Genomic DNA, 16,648 nt, shown 5'->3' with positions numbered 1-16,648 from the left:
AATGATTTCAATTTCTAGAGGATTGCGACGTGGGACTATTATCAAACAGTTGTTTTTTTTGCATTTTGTTGGGATTTTTAAACAATATATGGATAGCTGTGGAAAGTATCACCGTGGAATATATTCTACAGCAGCAGAACCGTAAGTAAAAGTGATATTTACTTTTCGGTTGCATTGTGTTATAGTGTACTATTTAGTTAAATGTAATTTTATTATGTCTTGTAATAATATATTATTTATATTTTTACATGACATAATGTAACTAAATTTAACTACATAGGATGTTTTGTTATGCTTTGCTTACTTTTTAGGTATTTATATTTAAAGGATGGATTTAGCTATTAGGTCTAAGTATGCTAGACCTTCTATACTTGGGTACATTCTAGTTTTTTGCTGGAGATATTCGTACATATTTAATGTTTGTTTACTTAGTTTAGGGCCAACTTTAGAAAGGGATTGCTCTATTCTGAGTTCTTGGTAGCTCTGTTCTTTTTTAATGCTTTGGATTAGTTTGTGAAGTGTTGGTTGACTTCTTCCTAAAGTGGATTGGAAGGCATTATGCCATCCTTCAACTGCGTTGTTAGTTTTTGCTTTCTGTGCTATTGTACTAGCATACACATTCCACCATGGAATTTGAAATTTAGGTTGTCTACGGTGGCCTGAACGATGTAATCTTCCAACCCATGTGTCTTCAAAATAGTCCAAGAAGGGAGTTAGTTTTTTCTCATTGGTGTGGTAGAAAGGGCTGTCAATTAATAAATTGTAGTAGTTAGCTACTTCTGTTGTTGGTACATATGCCAATGCAATTAACTTTTTTATTTGATAAGCAAAGTGACTGTAGAATATTCAATGCTCAAAGTAGATTTTTGTAAGTGTCTCCATATACTTTGGTTGTAGTGATAATAACAACCTTGTATTGAGGTATGAGGATATATTTTAAGGATAGCTTGAATCATGGCCATTTCAAAGTCAATTATAATTCTTTGAGGATAGTAATTATCAGTTAATTCTTTGATCGTTGTTAAAAGTTCAACGTAGGTAGTATTTGTTTTGTTTGGCAGCAGAGTATAAATTAGAGGGATATTTGTATCTTGGTATTCACCATGGATGGTGTAAAGTTGATAGAAAGGTTTGGGACAAACTTTAAAAGTCTCGTCCATCATCCATGTTTCACATGATTTCAGTTTCTGCAAATTACTATTAGTAGCAAAAAGTAAAATTCGTTTGTCATGACTGTTGTTGTCATACATTAAGAATTTATCCTCATTATGTGTAATGGTATATTCAGGATATATTTTTATATCCTGAAAACTTTCTGGGGTTGGTGGAGTTGGATCAGAAGCACGTTTAGTTTTTGCAATTAATCTTTTTAAGTTGGGAATAGAAGGTAGCTGTCCTGTCACATGTTCTGGCACTTTGCTTAAAACATTTTTCAAAATACTAGTGCTTGTTTCTTGTGATCCTGTACTAGCATCTTTCAATGTTTCCAGTGCTTCTCTAACTTCCACTTCTGTTACATTTGGTGGGTGGTTATGCTCACGTACATTTACCACATTGTTATCAACAGTTGTTGCTCTCCCATAGCATGCACTTGAGTAATATTTGCTACATTTCCAATGGGTCTTATTCGCTTTTATTCTTTCTTGGGTGTAGGTGTAACCCATGTAGCTCAGCATTAGTTTCCCTTTTTGCGAAGTAATGAAAGTTGCTCCAGTTGCCATGTCTAAGGTAGATCTGTGGAAATATATATATGTATTTTTATGAACATTGAACACTATTTATAGAGGTGTGTAGAAGTGCAGGAAAAAGTGTGAACATATACTTACAATGTGGCTTCACTGGTAAATCTTTTATTCTTATTTCTCTTTATGAATTTTCTCCTTTTTAAGTTCTGTAGTAGTGTTAAAGAATAATTGAAAGACATAATTTAGTGTAATAGGAGTTAGATTTTACTTTCAGAATAGTTATATATACAGTGATTATACTTACTTGATGTAGTAGAAGATGTTGGTAGTGTAGTTGTAGATAGGCAATTAATTTTGTAGACTCTGTTGAAAAAATAATCATTGTGTTACTTATAGTATTTGGATGATAGTAGCTATTAGCATATGAAGTAAATTGTACATTTACTTAGCAAGTTTAAGTAATTTTTATCAGCTATCTAAGTATAAATGAATAAGGTAGTTTATAACTGTTTTTACATCTAAGTTTCTGGTTGTTGTTGATAAGTTCAACATGTTTTCTTTTCACTCTAAAGAAGAACAGTTTTTAAATTAGGGAGTTTATCTACTTTTTGCTAAGATCGAATGAAAAAAGGAATGGGATTTTACTTACTTGAAGTGTAGTATAACGTTTTGTAGTTGTAGTCGTAGGTTTGTATTCTCTTCTCTCAGCAAGGTAACCGTTTTTCTCCAAGTTTGGGCCAAAAATGGTAAATTACGTTAAGTGTGTAATTGTTTTTATATTAGTGAGTTAATTAATGGTAGCTTTTGATTGGTTCAATTAGTGAAATTTCAAATTCATTGGTTGAGAACATTATTTTGAATTAGAAAACCGTTATTTTCGTAAGAGTTTGTTGCATCACTATGTGTTTGTTAAATTACTTAGTAAAAAGTTTTATATGTGTTATTTTGTTTTATATGTAAATAGTTTATATGTAGAAAATAATGCAATGTGTTTCACATTTAGGCCATCGGAGTGTATGATAGTATCAGTAAATGTAAAATTTTTAGACATATATTATTTATTTTTATATAAATAAGTAATAGGAAAAATAAATAATTATATGTGTGAATAGTTTTGTCACGTAAATTAGAAAAAAAAGTGAGTAAAAAAAAGATTTTAGTGCATATCGAGTTGGTAATTAAAAGTCGATATTTTTTATATCTTTATATAAGCAGAAAGGTCGTCGATGTTAGTGTAGTCGATATATATGTATAAGGTAATGTTATTTAAAATAAAGTCGATAATGTAGTAGTCGATATTTATGTTGTCGATATTAGTGTGAACGATATTAGGGTTGTCGATAAAAATATGTCGATATTTGTGTCATTCCTTGTTTAAGTATAGGATGACGATATTAATGTAACCGATATTTTAGTGACGATATTTATTTTTGACGATATTTATGTTAACGATATTCCATCATGGAACCCCGTAGGACCAGTGCACTGTTTGGACAACATTAACAAAGGGCTTGGTGTGAGAAGTTGGCCTGGTATATGCTGTCCACTGGTTATAGTGGGCACCTTGTACCAGTCCAAACAACCCTTATTGATAATTAGGTTAAAGACAACCTTTATTGAAAGCTATCCTAGTGGTAGCTATGAAGAGTAGCCTTCAGGCTAAGCCTCGAAGGAATGTAAAGCAGCTTGTTTTACCAGTCTATAACCTCCAGAATGACCAAATGAAAGGAGAACCACACCAGGTATATATAAAATATATGTAATTATTACTAAACACTCTCTACTAACCTCTTTATGCGATTAAAGAAGAAGGCACACAATATTACAGTACTAGAACCACTGTAAATAGCACAATACACAGCAGGCTCCAGGGGAAGACCGAACGATTTACTAAGTAAGTGGTATAACAACCACGACTTGACTAGACACAGTGCCTAGAGCATGTAGAATCTCTGAGACCTCAAAGACCCACCCAAGGTAGTGACAAAGGGGACCCAAGGGGGACGTGTGCAGTGTGAGAACACACCGCGAGCTCCGTACAATCCTATGGGAAAGTCGCGGTTGGAATTTTAAAGAATAAGGACACTTAGGGTGAGACTGAGCAAACCCTTTCAGACTTAGAAGGTTCTAAGGCCAGCAGCCATATGAGCACTGGAGTACTCGTGTTACCTAACCCAGGGAAGTCGGGTGCATAGGTGTCAAAAGTTGTCGGGAATCTTTGTGGGTTTTAATGGCGAGATGCTGCAAAGTGCTGCTGCTGTGAAGAGGAAAAGTGTCCAGTGTGATCCAAGCCTGGATCGAAGCAGAGAAGAACCTGAAAGCAGAGGGGACAGAGTCTGGGTAACTTGCCAGTGACCAGGGGCTTGATAGACGAATGCCCACCGATGTCGGGTGTTTCAGGTGAGATGAGGTGAAGCTTGACTCTGCAGCCACGGAGACCAGGAGATGTCAATGATGACCAAAGTCCACAGGTGAGCTGTCCCACTAAGGATGTCAAGTGCTGGGGGCGTCAGTGTCCGGATTGAACACCAACAAGCCATGGCAACATCAACCCCCGCGGTTAGAGAAAAGATGCTTCCGTGAGGACCTGCAAGGTCCTGGGGACTCCCCAAGCGATGGAGAGTCAGGGCACATCTAAAGACACCAGGAAAGCCTGTTTAAAGTTAAAGTTCCCTTCTCAATAGTAGGCAATAGTAGGCAATAGTAGGCAAGGCCTATGATCTAGGCATCATAACGGACAAAACAAAAAAATACCTAATTCAAGAAAACTGTGAATCACCTTTGATATACCTTGTACCTAAAGTACACAAAGACCTACTAAGACCACCCTGTAGACCGATTGTGTCCACCAAACAAAGCATCCACGAACCAGTGGGTAAATATCTGGACAGATACCTTCAGCCATTAGTGTTAAAAACTCGATCATATCTGAAAGACACCACAGATTTCCTACTAAAACTCTCTACCATCCGACCCGAAGAAAACATGGTCATGGGAACTATTGACGTAAAAGCCCTTTACACTTCGATACCTCACCAACAAGGGCTGGAAGCCATAGAAAGAGCGCTTTTGGATAGCGAGTACCAACAAAAATGACAAGTTTTTTTACTAGAACTCATGCAGTTCACTCTGTTACATAGTCACTTTGAACATGAAAATAAATGGTATATCAAAAAGAATGGTACGTCAATGGGAAATTGCGCCGCACCGGCGTATGCCAACCTGTTCATGGCAGCATTCGAGGAAGAACACGTCTACCAAAACCCCATCTGGAACCACCACATAGGCATGTATGTAAGATTCATTGATGATATCTTTGTCATATGGAGGGGCACCAAAGACTCGTTGGAAGAACAAATAAAAATTTTGGATACTAGGTTGGACCGAATAGGATTTACATGGAATATTGACGAAACATGCATACAATACTTAGATGTAGAGCTCACCAAACAAACAAATACATTTTCCACCAATCTGTACCACAAAAGCACGGATAGAAACAATTTATTACAATACAACAGTCACCATCCTCCAGCCCTCAAGAAACATCTACCATATTTTCAAATGTTACGGGTCAAGAGAGTGGTTTCAGAGGCAACAAAATGCACAGAACAACTAAACAACATGGCAAAGAGATTCAGTGAGAGAGGATACCCACAGGAGGTCACTCAAATGGCACAAATCCGAGCTCAATCAAAACCGAGGCAAGACCTCCTTAAAAGGAGTGAGAAAAAATCCAGTAACTGCATCACATGCGTGAGTAAATTCTCCACAGTTAGCACACAATTTAAACACATCATCAAAAAACACTGGCCGATGTTAAAGCTGGAACCTGATTTTCAAGGCATATTCCCACAGGAACCCATTTTTGCACACACTCGTGCAAAAAACGTCGCAGATTTCCTTAAACCAAGAAGCGAAGAAACCAGCAAAATCACCTTTCGGGGCACAGTGCCTTGTTATAACTGCAATACATGCAACAACATTATAAAAGGATCCACCATAACACATCCTCAAAAGGGGCATCCCATATCATTAAAAGTGAATGCGACATGTGACTCTACTAACTTAATCTACATGATAAAGTGCCCATGTGGAGATGTCTATGTAGGACACACCGAAAGAAAATTGAAAACACGTATAAATGAGCACAAAAGCAACATAAGGTTGAAATCCTTGAAGACCAGTATTGCAGAACATTTCACCCAGAAGCAGCATAACGTCAGTCAACTAAGAGTATGTGTTTTGGAAATATTGCCCAAAAAAGAAAAGATTTCCAACAAAAACAGTCTATTAAAACAGGAGAATTATTGGATATATAATCTCTGCAGCCTGAAACTAGGCGGACTCAATGAACGGGCTGAGTTTCTATGTTACTTATAAATATACATGTTCCAGTTTAAACTATTCATTTAATAGTTAATTTTAACCATTGTGAATTGGGCACCTGCTCTAGGCAGTACCAATCATAGGTGGTAGCGGACGCCAGGGGGGATCGAACAGGCAACCCTTGCATTAACTTAGTGAACAATAAAGTTACATTGTAAGCAAAAAATCGCGGAGGCGATATCAGTGCGCAGGCGTGAACTTCTCTCAAACGCTTACCGGAAGAGATGAGAGGTAGCGGGTTGTTTGAACTATCGAGCAGGGCGTAACACACGCCGAGGTGAGCGAATGGTATCTTAAAGACCGGGGGGCTCTAAATAGAGAGCGCGTAAGCCGCATTGCAACTAAGATGCCAACATTGTTTGTAGATACGACGTTTGAGCAGTATCTCACCAGTTGTTTAATCAGAAAGGGCAGCGCGCACGAGCGAGGTTGAAACGCCATTATTAGTTACGAGGGTAGAACATCAGCGGCGACTTAGTAATAAGTATAAAGACGGCGGACACCCGCCAGAGAAGTTAATAGCAAAATCCCAGTGAAGTAAACGCTCAGTGAAAGCCATCAATGTTACCTTTGATAGCCCAATTATTTACACGGTTCAGTTATGCACTTTTCAAGGAGAGATGAACAACATGTAACGCGCACCAAATGAACTTAGAGCTTTATATAACCAAGCACTAATATAAATAAGTTAAGATGATTAATAACAGTATATGCAATGAGTTTGATGACATCACTGATGATGATTTTTTGATTTTTTGATTATTGTAGTACTCATTTCCCTGATGAAGGCAGTAATCACTGCCGAAATGCATTGGATTTCATGAGGAATAAATGAAATTATGGATAACAAAACATGTTTTGAAGAAGCATCATTGTAATTAATTTGAACTTTAATTTCGGATTGAACATTTAGAGCTGGTTGCTGAGCACGAATCGGTGCCCAGGGGGACAGTAATACCCAGCTAGGTATCACTGCTACTTGTGGTTCATAGACTCAACACTCCGGACGGGGGGTGAGCCCAGGAGGCACGAAAGTAAGAATATATACATAGGTCTAACAGCAGTGCACGATCCTATACCTACAGCTGATAGTCCATAGATACTGCCAGGAGACCCTATTGAATGCTTTTTCTGCGTCTAGCAGTATGAGGGCCATAGGGTCTACTGCCTATTCTGCCATGTCAAAAAGCGTGATCACCCTCTGAATATGGTCGGTGGTTGATCTCCCTGGGACGAATCCATGTTGCCTAACTGATATAATTTTATGGATTATTGGTGAGAGTATACTAGCTAACAGTTTAGAACATATTTTAGAGTCATTGTTAAGCATGGGGGAATTTTGCGAATTCGCGATCCGTGAATTTGCAGATTTGCAAATTCGCGATCCGCAAAATTCGCGAGTTTGTGCGAATTTGCGGATTTTTTTATTTTTGCGTGTTCGCGGGGCGCTTTGCGTGTTTGCGGGTGTTCGCGGGGCGCTTTGCGTGTTCGTGGGTGTTCGTGGGGCGCTTTGCGTGTTTGCTGTTTTTTTTTTGCCTGGTTAATCACTGCCGCCCTCTCGTTTTTCATGCCCTTCTGCCCTCTGTACCATTCGTTTCTGTGCCCTTCTGCCCTCTGCCCCACTCATTTTTTGTCCCCTTCTGCCCTCTGTCCCACTTTAGTGCCCTTCTGCCCTCAGCCCCACTTAGAATGGCGCCGGCAAGCTGCCAGCGCCATTCTAAAATAGCTACAAAGAGCTTCAACAGGAAGCACTAATAGATAAAGTAAAGCAGGTGCTCGAGTTGAAGGTCAAATTAAGTTACACAATCATTAATCACCCCAAGTTTAGGGTGATTAATGATTGTGTAACTGAATTTGAGCTTCAACTCGAGCACCTGCTTTACTTTATCTATTAGAGCTTCCTGTTGAAGCTGACTTTTGTAACTATTTTGAATGGCTCTGGCAGCTTGCCGGCGCCATTCTAAAAGAGTTACAAAAGTCAGCTTGAACTTTTGACCCAATCCGTTCCGCTCGCGGATTTTGCAGGAAATTCGCGAATCTCGCGGATTGCGAATTTACCGAAAATCTGCAAAATCCGCGAGCGGAACAGATTTTTCGCCCATGCTTAGTCATTGTTTATTAATGTAATTGGACGATATGAATCTAGTTCTGTAGTGTCCTTATTTTTTTTTCTCCTTGTTCATTGAGGCCTTACCGATTGCTTTGGTAGTAAATATTTCCGATATAAATTTCTTTGCTATAGCTACATCCCTTACAGCCCCTTCTATATTATTTCCGCCTTGAACTGCTTTGACTAGGTTTTCTTCCTTTCTTGCTATATTATCCTGTAGATTTTTTAACTTTTGTTTTGCCTCTTTATTATTTTTTATTGAAAATCTAAGTTTCACCCCTGATTCCTGCTTTCAGTGAGTCCCGGACCACCTCCAACGGGGTGCTGCCCATATTAAACTTAAAAAATTCTGGGATCCAATTTTCCATATGCTTACAGTATTTTTCGTTAATCAATAAAGCTCTTTAAAGGTCCAAATACTACGATCAGATTGTGTCGTCCCAATTTCCATGCTTATAATCAGAGGATTATGATCGGAAAGAACCCTGGGTAACCGATCTATAGAGCAGCTGGAGACAATGGTATGTGATACAAATATATAGTCCAGTCTGGCAAGTTTTTGATGGGGGTGGGAAAAGAACGTATAGCCGGGGTTGTATGGGTGTTTCATCTCCCATCAATCTACTAACCCTTGAGTATAGCAAAGCTCTTCCAGGGCTTTAAAGGTTTTTAGTTTCCTGCCTTGATACTTAAAGTTGTGTCCAGATGTCCAATTTGGTGGAAAGTTAAGGTTAAAATTGTCGCAGACAATCATGGGTACCGGCCAATGTACTAATTCATTAGATAAGAACAGCAAGAGTTCAGGATCATCTATAACACCCATACACAGAGGAGATTGTGAAATTTTTCCCCATAGCATATTGGCACTCCATGATTGCCCATCTACCACATGAGTCTGCAGCTGATCTTGTAAACCGAAATCCTCCACCCCGTGCCAAAATAGCCACCGCCGTGTTTTATTTGCCTGTGTAGTAGCAACAACTAATCTATATCCCAGGTTTTTCAGTAGATGTCTTTGGGACCCCTCGACATTGGTCTCCTGGAGACAGACAATTTAAGCCCCAATTGACTGGAGACCTATCACTATTTTTTGTCTTTTTTTGAGATCATTAAGCCCACATATGTTGATGGTCAATATTTTTAGTTTAGCCATTCATAAATATAGATTTTGTTTGTATATTTTTGAACATGCTCTTATAAATCTTTTAAAGTGCCTGTTTTCTTTCTTGATTATACGCCAGGTCATAAATTCTGACCTACTTTTTTGCCAGTATGGTCGCCCCCTCCCCGAAAAACCCCACCACTGAACCCCAACCCCCCCACCCCTGAGCCCCACCCCCCTCCACCATCTAGTGAGGCTACCTGGTTCCGAAGGATCAAGGTTGTGAGCATCTTGGTGATCCGTAGGCAGCTGGCATCTCCGCGACCTAACCCCTGTAGCTTCTGGGAGTGGAGGTATGGTTATTCTCGAAAATATATTTTCCTATATTCCCTAAGCACCAACATAATATCTGTCGATGCTACCCCCCCTCCTCTCCCTTTCTCAAAATGTCCTTCTAGTCATGACACTGGTGACATAGATTAATTAACTTATAAATGCAATCTATTTGTTTTGCTTTTTTCCTTTTTTAAGTTTGTCTTTGTCTTTGCTGTGTTCTGTAATCTCCACTAGATAGCTTTGCGCCTGGATTTCACAGATAAAACTTCTGGTTACGCCATTAAAGATGATCTTTAATCTGGCAGGATTCTGTAAAAATACAGTGGCTCCCATCTGCTCAAAAGGGGTAAAGAGTTGCCGCAGCCTCCATCGTCTTTCCACAGTCGAGTGGGCAAAGTCGGGTCTACTAAAAAACATATACCCTTTGTATTCTCTTTTGCGGGTTGGTCGTGCCAGGTCAAAGATTTCTTCCCGTAGGAGAAAGTTGGCAAAATATACCAACATTGCTCTAGGGTATTTCTCTGATGCATGAGACCGTTTGTTGAGGGTAAGAGGAAAACGATGAGCCCACTGGACCTCTTTGTCCCAATCCCAAGTGGTTGGTTCAGGGAATGATTCTTTAAATAGGGAGATCATATAATCCCTTGGCTCGCTCCCCTCTACCCCCTCAGGAATTCCCAGAAGGCGTAACTTATTGCGCCGGGCCCTGTTTTCCTGGTCCTCCACTTTCATCATTAAGTCTTGCACCATTCCCTCATGTTCTTTTCCTTGTTTCTGGAGAACAGATACATCCTTTTCCAGGTTCTCGGTCCGTAGCTCGACCAAAGCCATTCTATCCGAAATTTCTAGACAGGTTTGGCCCACTTTGTTAATTGCTCCTTGGAGTTTCTTATTATCAAGTTTCGCGTCTTGCTGGAATTCCCTAATTGAGTTAAATACATCCCCCAAGGACGGTTCTGCTTGAGCTCCCCCTTCGCCAGATTGTTTATGCTCGGTCTTTTTTACATCTCTTATCAGACAAGAATTTGGATCAGACAGCGGGGTGACTTGTGAAGATGGATTCCCATGTCTATGATCAATCTGATCTGTATTGCTTCCTTGATCAGTGGTGTCTTCGTCAATTAATTTGTTTTTTCTCCTTTGTCTTCTTTTCTTTCTTTCTTGTTTTTTCTTTGCACTATTGTCTTTTAGAGAATCATTCGTCTTTTTAGAGTTAAAGTTAGAGTCAGAGGGTTCTGAAGATTCAATATTTATCTGTTCGTATCTCGATCTCTGAGGTTCGCTTGAAGTGGACATCACCCTACCAAGGGAAAGAGGCGGTCTGGCGCTGCCTAACTTTAAAATGTATTGGTCGGCTACAATTCTCAAATATAGTAGAGTGCTCTTAACCCCCAAGCAGGATTCTAACCCAGATTGGTCAGTCCCAACTCTACAGGAACTTATTCTTGGCAATGAGGCAAGCGACCATTTGTGGAGATTAACATACGATTGCCATTTTAAAAAAGTGCGTTTTAAAACACTCATATGTATTTATACCATTTGGAACCATGTGTGAAAACTCTTGGGGATAGGCAGGTTTTCTTATTATACTACTCTAGATAGAAATACTAACCTCCCGGAGATTTTCAATGATCCCTGTATGATGCGATGGGTCAGATTGGGAATTTCACAATTCGGCTCGCTGTATGATTCAACTGGCTTTCTTTCATTCGAATCCCTAAAAACTAAATTTGGGTTAGAATCTTGCAATTTTTATAAATATCTACAAGTTAGGGATTTTATCTTGAAAAAGGGGGGTGGCAGCGTGGCCTTCAAGAAATCCTTAGCAATTGAAACAGTGGTCAAAACGGACAGGGTTAAAATTGGCGAAATATATAAGGATGTAGTTGCAGGCCTTTCTGATGACTTAGATAAACATACCCTTAACTGGCAGAACAAACTAGGCATCTCAGAGACTCTAACACATAAAGCTTTGGAATCTTCAACCTCTTTATTAATGTCCACCAAATTACAAGCCCATTTTTCTAAGACCTTTTTTCAATTATACTATACCCCAGATAGGATATCTAAATGGAATACAGGCAAAGGTACATTATGCCCTCGATGTGCGATGTCCGAAGCCGATCTGATACATATGCTGGCCACATGTCAGACTTTAAGCACCATCAGACGAGAAATTTCTACTTTTCTATCTGGAATCTTTGAGACTAGTATTGAGATCACAACAGCTGAAATAATATTAGGGGTAGATAGGGATACAAGACCTGCTATCAGCAGGGACTTCTGTGTATCTCAATGGCTCTACTAAGAATTTGTCTGGCATCTGCTTGGCTAGATCCATATCCACCTACATTTCAGCAATGGCGGGCACGATTTTTAGCTACATACAGTCTGGAAATAGCTATTTATAGCCGGAAGGGTATGAAGAAGAAAAGAAAAGGATTAGAAATATGGCATCCTCTCACACAATGGATAGGGAGACTGGACAAAGTAATGTTGTTTAATTACTGTAACAGAAACGTTCTGGATTTTTTCTTTTGCTCAATGTTTTTTTGTTTTGTTTTGTTTCTTGCTTTTTTCATCTAATTTGTATCGCCTTATGTAAAGTAATTTTGTTTGTAATAACATTAAGATGATGTATACGTTTAGTGTCTAATGTTACCAGTATGGGTGGGGATATTTTAGGGGTGGGGGGGGCGGATTAAACTGCACATTTTGAATAAAGAATTGTTACAAAAAATGCCTACAACCGAAGAGGATTGCTCTGTGACCAACTTTTACTTATTTCCGGGCTCTGCAGTTTTTCCAAGAGATGACAATCTAGAAAAATGTGAGGCTGCCTTTGGTACATCCTGACTAGCGCTCCTAAAAGTGTATCTAGACTTCTTGCCTGGGGCTCTCCCACTGTCCCTCAGAGCCCCTTGGCTTGCAGCTTTTTTACATGCAACAACATCTGTATTAAACCCATGTCCCCTTACCCCACTGTTTTATACTCAAGGAGCTAGATCTGTAGTTTCTACTGCCTTCAGTAACTGACCGTGTTCTGTTTTTCGCACCGCTATAGAATCAACAGCCCCCTTACAAGCACATCCTCCAAGGCTCCTACTACTGCAGCCTTTACCACCTCCCCCTCAGAAGGAGATCCTTGCTGATGCCCTCCAACGTCTGCACACCTCAACACGGCTCTCGATCAGCACTCTGGGTTGGACTCGTGACTTCCAAATCCACAGTGAATGCACTGCCCACAGCAGGGTGGCATCCAAAGAGACCTTGCAGGATTCAGTGAGTATCTCATGCACAAACAGAAGAGGAGGGGGTCTCAACATACCCAGCTTCTTCCCTTGCACACCCCTTGATCAGTATTACATTTTGTAGCTATTCTACCGTAACATATTACTTACTGCAGCCCCAGGCTGAAAATTTAAGCGGCCCACCGAAAGCCGGCTTCCATGTTCTCTATGCTCAGCTTGGTCTTTAGCCTATGAAGAAGCTAGGGTGAGTTCTCCAAGGGTGGTGGTGGGCACAGTGTGGGGAACATTCAGGTACAAAAACAAAAAGAATGTTCTAAGGAGCTTCAGGCCCCATGTTTCGATATGCCCCATTGAAGCTCGTGCCTGCTATAGTTGACCTGGGATGCATAGCAAAAGGAAAGCAGCCCCTATAAAAATACTTTCATGGAATATAAACAGCCTACAAGTAAGAAGAAGATGAACAAGACTGAGGCAAAATTTGAGAGACTTCCCTGCACACATTATTTTCTTGCAAGATACCCACCTGACAAGGGAAGAGCGCATGGATGTTGCTCAGACATGCATTTACCTTAAAGAAACGAAAAGACAAGAGGCGTTTGGCAAAACCGGAAGAAGTTGGTTTGATTAAATGTAGCGGCTGGGAGAGTATTGACAGAGTTGCGTCTGAAGAAAGTCTGTCACTGTACAGAGTTTCGGCTGACAATATACACATTGCGCGAGGTACAATAAACCAATTCTGAATTCTTGGAAAAGTATCTTACTCATAAATAACAAGTACAGTCATCTGATAAGGGAACACAGGTGGCTCTAGACCTCCGGGAGAGCTAGTGTAGCCCAGGGTGTACTTGTCCAGATGGTGTGGGGAGTGCATGATCCCTCTGTATGGTGTGCATGTTGTGTCCTGAGTGACTAAGTGTTCCTTACTACATGTGGAATCTAGCTTTGTGGTATTTTGGGGAACGTCTGCCTCTGGCCAAAAATGTTTTATTGGGGCCAATTTCCTCAGGCCTGTTTGTGGTGGAACTGTCTATCTGTAGGATCACTCAGGGTTTTCCCTGGATGCACATTTATCTTTGGGCTAAGTGAGACCCCCATCTGTGACTTGTCACTCGATAGGCAAGGGTTGGGGTCTCCGGGCCAGTCTGACCACGTATCTCTGACCCAAGGTAGATGGGGAGGTCACCTTAGGTGAATCCAACAGCAATGATACAAGTTTGTTAGAACGTCTACAAATAATGTGGCGGCCATTGATATCATTCTAACCGACAACCTCAGTGTTGTGCATACAGTTATCATAGCATATATCGATATTGTCTTTACTGATATTGACATTGTTATGCATGCCTAGATCATGGCATACATTAACAATGTTTCTACTGGTACTATTTCTATTTTTCTATTTAGGGGGTTTTGTAAAGCGCTTGGTGACGCACAGCGGCGTGTCTCCGCGCTAAGGAGAGATATTTACCGGAATCTACAGAAGCGGCATACCCTACTGAGCGAATAGTGCAGTTTTAAGCTTGGCTCTAAAGATTAGTTCTGATGGTTCTAATCGCAATCCCATGGGTAGTTTGTTCCATCTAGAGGCTGCAAGGTACCTAAAGGATCTTCCGTCCATCCGTGCTCTAGACACCTTGGGAATAACCAGGAGTCCTGAGCCAGAGGATCTCAAGGAGCGGGACGGCTCATAACACGTCAGTAGTCCTTGCAAAGGGAGAGGAGACCTCCCATTGATGATCCGATGGCACGTGCATAGTGCTTTGAATTCTACCCTGCTTCTGACCGGGAGCCAATGCAAAGACCGGAGGGCCGCTGCAGATGCGGGTCTTCTGGGTAGTCTAAGCACTAGTCAGGCAGCGGTATTCTGTAGGACCTGTAGGCGGCTAAGATTCTTCTCCAAGGTCCCTAGGTAGAGAAGATTGCCGTAGTCCATCTTTGATGTGACTAGAGCATGCACCAAGGTTTGTCGGGCTCTTATGGGTAAAAACTTCAAGGTCTTCCTAAGACTTTTGAGGGTCCCAAAGCATGATCCGACCACCTGATTGATCTGGGGGCCGAAGGTAAGGTCAGTATCGAACCAGATGCCCAACTTCTTTGCTTTCTGGCACGGGATGGGTGTTGGACCAAGACAAGAAGGCCACCATGCCGACGTCCATGCTGATTGGCATCCCCTCACGACCAGCACCTCGGTCTTGCCTCCGTTGAGCTTGAGACAGTTGGCGGACATCCAGGCTGCTAGATCTTGCATGCAGGCTCTGAAGATGTCCGCCGAGAGACCGGGTGCATGCGACAGGGAGATGACCAACTGCGTGTCGTCGGCATACGACTCCATTCGGAGGCCATGACTCTCTACTAAGGTGTCGATCGGGGCAACATAAAGGTTAAAAAGTGTTGGACTCAGGGATGAGCCCTGCGGCACCCCCTGGTCCAAAGAGATTCGCTCAGAGTAGTGGTCGCCCTGCCTCACTTGGAAGCCTCGGCCAGTAAGAAATGAATAAATCCATACTCATACTGTTATGCGGCATAGATCATGGCATACATCGACATTGTTTCTACTGGTATCGACATTGTTATGCAGGCATAGTTTATGGCATACGTTGACATTGCATTTATTGGTATTGTCGGTGTTGAGCCTGCATATATCATGGTATTCATTGACATCATATTTACCCATACTAACACAAACTTATTCTACCATAGCAAGTGGGCTTAACAGGTGGTGTGCACAAACCAGAATGCAAGTATTAAGGGGGCGGCAATTTTGATGAAAAAAACATCCAAATGTTCTCATTCAAGAAAGCATTACTGACAATGCGGATAAATAGGTCACTGCTAAGTTATGATTTATGATAAATGCTATACTTTAGTAAGATTCTATGGAGTGTGGATGATATAGAACTCCTTAGAGAAATGTTTTCAAATTTGCTGAACTTTTCTCCCCGGTTATAATGGCAGTAGGCTTTAATGTAGCTTTGAATAATATATCAGATAGATTGTCAAAAATAGATTGTTTACCTCTCCAAAGATGTTGCCATTAATTAAAAGCATGATGAGGTAGTTGAGGCTGTTTCACATATGGTGGGAGAGGGCAGGGCTTAGTCGGGTCTATGCTTTTGACAATAAAAAATATTTTCCCAGCCAATCCAGGATTGTTTCTTTCTCATAAATAAGAGTCTAAGGAAACAGATTAAAAACATTAAGCATGTGGGGGCTCATCTGTCAGACCTTCTGCAGTTTTGCTTTAGTTTGAACCAGTCTCAAGGATGAAAATAAGGAGGTGGGCTCTAGATCTTACCATACTGCTAGATGATAGCTGTAAAGGTGCTTCGCTCAGAGACAGATTAATTATTCCAAATAAATGTGGGTTCAGTCGAGTTAGGTATAGTGTGGGATACTTTCAAAGCCTTTTTGAGAGACAAAATAACTAGTATATTATCTTCAATAGGAAAGCCTATTTTAAGGAGGGTAGCAATCTAGAAAGGGAACTAACGAAGGAGGAAGAAACACTGTCTACCCAGAACCTAGACCCAAGGGACGTAAAAGCACTACAAGAGACACTACAAGCTATTAAAGCAAAGCTAGATGCACTGCTGGAAGACAGAGTTATGAATAGGTGGAAGCTAGTAAAGTAGCCCCTTTTGAATATGGGAGAACTGTGGGAATCTTCTTGCTTGGAAGGCAAAGTCTAACCTAGCAAGAACCTTAATTAAGGAAATAAAGTATAGCATTTCAGGGGGGACACTAAGAGGCAGTGGGAAATTCGAAGACATGTTTC

The 16,648-nt window shown here is 40.7% G+C and overlaps 1 protein-coding gene across 1 annotated transcript in view; it reads right to left on the bottom strand.

Moving 5' to 3' along the window:
- ANKRD33B (ankyrin repeat domain 33B) overlaps window positions 1-16,648 on the bottom strand; it is a 316,496-nt gene that overhangs the window by 156,107 nt on the left and 143,741 nt on the right. The gene's annotated exons all lie outside the window — the stretch shown is intronic.

The sequence above is a fragment of the Lissotriton vulgaris genome, chromosome 4_1, assembly GCF_964263255.1.
Source record: "Lissotriton vulgaris chromosome 4_1, aLisVul1.2, whole genome shotgun sequence".
Lineage (NCBI taxonomy): Eukaryota > Metazoa > Chordata > Amphibia > Caudata > Salamandridae > Lissotriton > Lissotriton vulgaris.
This window is presented reverse-complemented; position numbering and strand designations above follow the sequence as displayed.